Source organism: Eptesicus fuscus, chromosome 4, assembly GCF_027574615.1.
Source record: "Eptesicus fuscus isolate TK198812 chromosome 4, DD_ASM_mEF_20220401, whole genome shotgun sequence".
NCBI lineage: Eukaryota > Metazoa > Chordata > Mammalia > Chiroptera > Vespertilionidae > Eptesicus > Eptesicus fuscus.
In genome coordinates, this window is record NC_072476.1 from 113073701 (window position 1) to 113080560 (window position 6860).

At 67.5% G+C, this 6860-nt stretch overlaps 1 long non-coding RNA gene across 1 annotated transcript; it reads right to left on the reverse strand.

Moving 5' to 3' along the window:
• Nucleotides 1–1176: 1176 nt before the first annotated feature.
• On the reverse strand, nt 1177–2995 carry LOC129148751 (uncharacterized). Its single transcript, XR_008555732.1, has 3 exons — nt 2735–2995; nt 2049–2365; nt 1177–1532 (listed from the first exon to the last, which is right to left on the reverse strand). It is a non-coding gene; the product is annotated as an uncharacterized LOC129148751 (long non-coding RNA).
• Nucleotides 2996–6860: the final 3865 nt, after the last annotated feature.

Sequence of the window (6860 nt, forward strand, 5' to 3'; positions counted from 1 at the left end):
CCTAGGGGTGCATGGAGTGATTGGGGCGCCCCAGTGGTTTTACGGCAAAACTGAGCAGAAGGTAGTTTTCATATACACCTGCCCCACAGCTGCACAGCCCCCCCCCCACCCCCCTGGGTGCACCTGGTACAACGGAGACCTTCCCCGACACGTCCCCACCCAGAGTCCAGAGCTCCCTGTCTGTGCCGCATGCCGTGTGGGATTGGACACACATGTAAGGACTGCACCCGCCCCTGTAGGGTCACACCGCAGCTCCCCTGCCCTGAAAGCTCCGCATGCCGCCATTCACCTCCTCCCTGGGCCCGACCGCTCTGCCTCGACCACGGAGCCGGGAGCACCGACACGTGGCTGCTCCAGATTGAGAGGCGTGCGTGAGATCACGGACTTCAAAGACTTAGGACTAAACACGTATGTAAGACAGCTCAATAACTTTTATATTAATTATATGTTTTAGCTGATCCTCTTTGGGTCTATTGGGTTAAGTAACAGATTAAAATTAGTTTCACTTGTTTTGCTCACCCTTTTAAGTGGGGCGAGAAGAAAATTAAAAAATGATGCCGCGTTACATTTCTTTGGACAGCCCCGCTCTAGTGCGTCCACCCCAATGCTCGCCTTCCCCCCGACCCTCCGAGTGAGGCAACCGGCGGAGGTTGTGGACTCGTGAAAGGAGGTTCCCAGATGCAGGTCCGGCTGACCGGCTACTATGCACGGACGTGGGTCAGGAGACAGGTGGGTCTCCGTCCACAGTGACCGGCGCCGTGGCTTCACCGCCCGGCTAATGACACGCTGCTGGTTTCAGCCGGGAGATGGAGCCGTTTGTCTGCGGGAAGCATGCGGCCTGCAGTCTCGCCGCACAACCTGATGTTTGCTTCTCAGGAAGCAGCCACACAGGAACCGATTCAAGGCGCAGGGGCAGCTTCCCCCACGTTGTAGAGACATGGGCGGGGCCAGGGCTTCCGTGGGGCCCCAGCACCTCCAGTTTAGTCACTGGAGGCGATTGTGGGTTCATGAGCATCAGAGGCCCCCAAATTATAGTTTGACTCCTCACAAACGAGATCCTGATGAGCCCCCGGGAGGTTTGCTGATGATTTGAGAGGTGAACTGGCACACGCCCACGCATGCACATGCAGTATGTATGCATGTATGTATGTATGTATGTGTGCATACTCAGAGTGTTCCTCGTTCATAGAAAGTGATCGAGCCCTACAAGTGGGCAGTGTGGTGTGGGTTCTGAGAAATCTGCTTGTTCAGAGAATTTTTATTGGGGCGACAGCCTTGGTTAGGGCCTCGGCGTTGGGAACGCCGGTCAGCACGTTGGTGGCTCTCCGGGGCGGGCTGCCGAGGATGATCCTTGAGAGCACTCGGCGCCGGACTGCACAGGCGACCGGCCTGAAGGGAATGGGAGATGCCGGTGATCCTGCCGAAGAGTCCTAATGCGGGGCCCGGGCCACGGGGCCACGAGACCGGGTGTGAGCGTAGGAGCCACCTTTTGGCAGCTGCGATGACGTCCAGACATTGATTAGTGTTGAAACCTATAAAATAACGATGATGTTAGTAATAATAAAAATGACACCCCCGTTGGTGTTGAGGATCTGAGCTCACACCTGGTTAATAAATACCTTGGCTATAGGAAGTGTTAGTTACAGCACAACGTATACAGATGGGGTGGCGATTTTTCCAAAAATGGAACACAATAAGCCCACCGGCGTGGCTCCGTGGTTGAGTGTCAACCTATGAACCAGAAGGTCAGGGTTCGATTCCCGGTCAGGGCACAGGCCTGGGTTGTGGGCCCGATCCCGTGCAGGAGGCAGCTGATCCATGATTCTCTCATCATTGATGTTTCTCTCTCTCTCTCTCCCTTCCTCTCTGAAATCAATGAAAAATATCTTAAGAAAAGGAACATAATAAAATTGTAATAGTAAAATTCCACTGACATGTAATATTTTTGGATTATTCTGAAGGCATGTTAGGGCTTTGGCATGCCTTGTAACTCTAAAGTGCCACCCAGTTGCCCCAGAAGCTATGGGGGAGTCAGCTGCCGGTCTAACCTTGGGACAAATAACCCCATTTTCTGCACGGGGTGGACAGGGCCTCCCGGGTGCTCCCCGATAACCCAGAACGGAGCCAGCCGCCTCGGGTGTGCCGCGCAGGTCCCAGCGCTCCGGGCCAGGCCCGCCCCGGGACGGACTGTGTTCAGGATGAGCGAGGAGGAGGCCTAGGTTTGGTCCAGGTTCGCTTGTGCCTGATTGTCCCCTGCGGCGGCTCACAGCAGGCGAAGGCCGTTCATGACACAGACACGAGTGGGCCCCGGCGCCTGCCCTTCCTTTCCATCACTGAGGTGCCCCGAGGTCGTGGGCGTGGCCACCTGGTAAGTAGGAAGTCGCCCCCAGAAACATGTTACTTGGGCACAGAAGCCCCCCGCCCCCCCCCCCCCCCCCCCACACACACACAGCAGACTCGGGGTCCGGGCGCTGCTGGCCGGCGCCGTGGATGCGCCCAGGCCCGGCGCGCTGCCTCCTCCCAGAAGAACCCCCGCGGCTGCCCGGGCGGACTCGGCGCCTCTAACCACCGCCAGGGTCCTGTCTGCTGTGGACCCGCTGTCCAGGGACAGGGGGGGAGACGGCCCCGGGCACCCCGTGGGTGGGCAGTCGGCCTTCGGCCTCGCACATCCCTTCTCCGTGAGTCCGCTTCCAAGCTGACCCCGCGGGCGCGCGCGTCTCTGAATGAGTTTTACCTGCGGCTTAGGTTCCCGCAGCGGGCGGCCGCGGGTGAAGGCGGGAGGGAGGCTGGAGGCCACGCAGGCAGCTGCCGCCTTCCCGCGTGGGGTCAGGGCCACGGCGCTCCCGTGGCGGGGCCTCGTCTGTCCTCCGGGAGCCACGACCGCATCCACGTTGCCGAGAGGACATCGCTGCCAAACGGCTTGTCGCCTTTCAGGAAGGAGGCCGCCCAGGGTGTCAGAAGCGGGTCAGGATGCCGGCTGCGCCCGCTTTCATCAATTGCCACCGCCGAGCACCGCCGAGCACTCCCGAGTGCTCCCAGTACCGCTGAGCATCACCGAGCCCCGCCGAGCACTCCCGAGCTCCCGGAGCGGCGCCGCTGGGAGATGAGCGGCACCTGGGCGGTGACCCAGCACCGCCTCCACCCGCCGGCTCACAGCGACTGGGAGGCGGCCGTGCCGGTGGCCACGGTGCAGGGCGGGCGCGCAGGGGTGAGTGCCAGTCCTGGGTGTCCTCCACTCCTGCAGAACCGCGGACTAGTCGCTCTTGCCGTATTAGCTCCGGCGGTGCCGCCGCGTAACCGGCCGCGTAACCGGGCATCTCCCAGCTCGGCCGTCCGGCGGGAGCTCATTTCCAGAAAACGGGCTCCTGGGCAGCGGGCGCCGCGGGCACCGGCGTTCCCTTCGACACGGTTTCCAAAGCCGCGTGGGCGAGGAAAGGGCGGGGCCCACGAGGGGGTGTCCACGTGGGGGGTGTCCACATGCAGGGGTGTGTCCACGTGGGGGGTGGGCCACGGGCGGGGTTCAGGCCAGGACTGGGGCGCACCCCCCACTGTCCAGGGCTTAGCAAGCGGCCCGCCCACTTGGAGGGAGCACGGGAGACGCGTCTGTTAGAGGCTGAACTAGCGCCGCGACCTTACACGCCGTCCCACGCTCCGTGGCCCGTGAAGCAGCATTTGTGTCACATGCAGGGGAGCAGGTGGCTGCTCCTGGCCGGGCGGGGCCTGGCCACTCGGGCTCCCGTGCACGCCCAGAGGTTCCTGGGCCCGGCTCCCCGGAGGTTCCTGGGCCCGGCTCCCCGGAGGTTCGTGGGCCCGGCTCCCCGGAGGTTCCTGGGCCCGGCTCCCCGGAGGTTCGTGGGCCCGGCTCCCCGGAGGTTCGTGGGCCCGGCTCCCCGGAGGTTCCTGGGCCCGGCTCCCCGGAGGTTCGTGGGCCCGGCTCCCCGGAGGTTCGTGGGCCCGGCTCCCCGGAGGTTCCTGGGCCCGGCTCCCCGGAGGTTCGTGGGCCCGGCTCCCCGGAGGTTCGTGGGTCTGGCTCCGTGGAGGTTCGTGGGCCCGGCTCCCCGGAGGTTCGTGGGTCTGGCTCCCCGGAGGTTCGTGGGCCCGGCTCCCCGGAGGTTCGTGGGTCTGGCTCCCCGGAGGTTCGTGGGCCCGGCTCCCCAGAGGTTCGTGGGCCCGGCTCCCCGGAGGTTCGTGGGCCCGGCTCCCCGGAGGTTCGTGGGCCCGGCTCCCCGGAGGTTCGTGGGCCCGGCTCCCCGGAGGTTCCTGGGCCCGGCTCCCCGGAGGTTCCTGGGCCCGGCTCCCCGGAGGTTCGTGGGTCCAGCTCCCCGGAGGTTCGTGGGTCCGGCTCCCTGGAGGTTCCTGGGCCCGGCTCCCCGGAGGTTCGTGGGCCCGGCTCCCCGGAGGTTTGTGGGCCCGGCTCCCCGGAGGTTCGTGGGTCTGGCTCCCCGGAGGTTCGTGGGCCCGACTCCCCGGAGGTTCGTGGGCCCGACTCCCCGGAGGTTCGTGGGCCCGGCTCCCCGGAGGTTCCTGGGCCCGGCTCCCCGGAGGTTCCTGGGCCCGGCTCCCCGGAGGTTCGTGGGTCCAGCTCCCCGGAGGTTCGTGGGTCCGGCTCCCTGGAGGTTCCTGGGCCCGGCTCTCCGGAGGTTCGTGGGCCCGGCTCCCCGGAGGTTTGTGGGCCCGGCTCCCCGGAGGTTCGTGGGTCTGGCTCCCCGGAGGTTCGTGGGCCCGACTCCCCGGAGGTTCGTGGGCCCGACTCCCCGGAGGTTCGTGGGCCCGACTCCCCGGAGGTTCGTGGGCCCGACTCCCCGGAGGTTCGTGGGCCCGGCTCCCCGGAGGTTCGTGGGCCCGGCTCCCCGGAGGTTCGTGGGCCCGGCTCCCCGGAGGTTCGTGGGTCTGGCTCCGTGGAGGTTCGTGGGCCCGACTCCCCGGAGGTTCGTGGGCCCGACTCCCCGGAGGTTCGTGGGCCCGGCTCCCCGGAGGTTCCTGGGCCCGGCTCCCCGGAGGTTCGTGGGCCCGGCTCCCCGGAGGTTCGTGGGTCTGGCTCCGTGGAGGTTCGTGGGTCCGGCTCCCCGGAGGTTCGTGGGTCTGGCTCCGTGGAGGTTCGTGGGTCCGGCTCCCCGGAGGTTCGTGGGTCTGGCTCCCTGGAGGTTCGTGGGCCCGGCTCCCCGGAGGTTCGTGGGCCCGGCTCCCCGGAGGTTCCTGGGCCCGGCTCCCCGGAGGTTCGTGGGCCCGGGTCCCCGGAGGTTCGTGGGCCCGGCTCCCAGGAGGTTCCTGGGCCCGGCTCCCCGGAGGTTCGTGGGTCCAGCTCCCCGGAGGTTCGTGGGTCCGGCTCCCTGGAGGTTCCTGGGCCCGGCTCCCCGGAGGTTCGTGGGCCCGGCTCCCCGGAGGTTTGTGGGCCCGGCTCCCCGGAGGTTCGTGGGTCTGGCTCCCCGGAGGTTCGTGGGCCCGACTCCCCGGAGGTTCGTGGGCCCGACTCCCCGGAGGTTCGTGGGCCCGGCTCCCCGGAGGTTCCTGGGCCCGGCTCCCCGGAGGTTCCTGGGCCCGGCTCCCCGGAGGTTCGTGGGTCCAGCTCCCCGGAGGTTCGTGGGTCCGGCTCCCTGGAGGTTCCTGGGCCCGGCTCCCCGGAGGTTCGTGGGCCCGGCTCCCCGGAGGTTTGTGGGCCCGGCTCCCCGGAGGTTCGTGGGTCTGGCTCCCCGGAGGTTCGTGGGCCCGACTCCCCGGAGGTTCGTGGGCCCGACTCCCCGGAGGTTCGTGGGCCCGACTCCCCGGAGGTTCGTGGGCCCGACTCCCCGGAGGTTCGTGGGCCCGGCTCCCCGCAGGTTCGTGGGCCCGACTCCCCGGAGGTTCGTGGGCCCGACTCCCCGGAGGTTCGTGGGCCCGGCTCCCCGGAGGTTCGTGGGCCCGGCTCCCCGGAGGTTCGTGGGCCCGGCTCCCCGGAGGTTCGTGGGTCTGGGTCCCCAGAGGTTCGTGGGCCCGGCTCCCCGGAGGTTCGTGGGTCTGGGTCCCCAGAGGTTCGTGGGCCCGGCTCCCCGGAGGTTCGTGGGTCCGGCTCCCCGGAGGTTCGTGGGCCCGGCTCCCCGCAGGTTTGTGGGCCCGGCTCCCCGCAGGTTTGTGGGCCCGGCTCCCCGGAGGTTCGTGGGCCCGGCTCCCCGGAGGTTCGTGGGTCTGGGTCCCCAGAGGTTCGTGGGCCCGGCTCCCCGGAGGTTCGTGGGTCTGGCTCCCCGGAGGTTCGTGGGCCCGGCTCCCCGGAGGTTCGTGGGCCCGGCTCCCCGGAGGTTCGTGGGCCCGGCTCCCAGGAGGTTCGTGGGCCCGGCTCCCAGGGTGGAGCTGCCTGGAGGAAGCTCTTCGAGGTGATGGCGGGAGAGGGAGCGGCGCCTGCGTGTCCTGGGCTGCGGAGCACACCGCCACCCACTGGGCTCAGGGTCACAGCCGCTCCTGGCTCAGCCTGGAGGCTGGGAGTCCACGGTGGGTGTCCGCGGGGCCGCCCCGTGCAGGCCCGGAGGGTCCTCCTGGCTCCTGGGGCTCCCGGGGACTCCGGTGTCCTGTCCCGGCTCCCACCTCCCCCATGGCCGCTCGCGTGTGTCTCTTCGGCACCCGCACTGGTAATTCCTCGTCACCGGGCAAATGGGGCACCGCGGGCGGGGCAGCCACGGCCGGTCACTCGGCCCTTGAGGAAAGCCGCGAGCCCAGAGCAGCAGCCTGGCTGAGGACTCGGCCACCTTCCCAGCCTCCCGCCCCCGTCCTCTCTGTGCAAACGGGTTTAGTGCGAAGGACATGCTTCCTTCCGGGCGAGCGTGATGGGTGAATGTTAGCGCCGAGCGTGGCGCATAGTAAGCCCTAAATTCACGTCCATTACAGTTGCC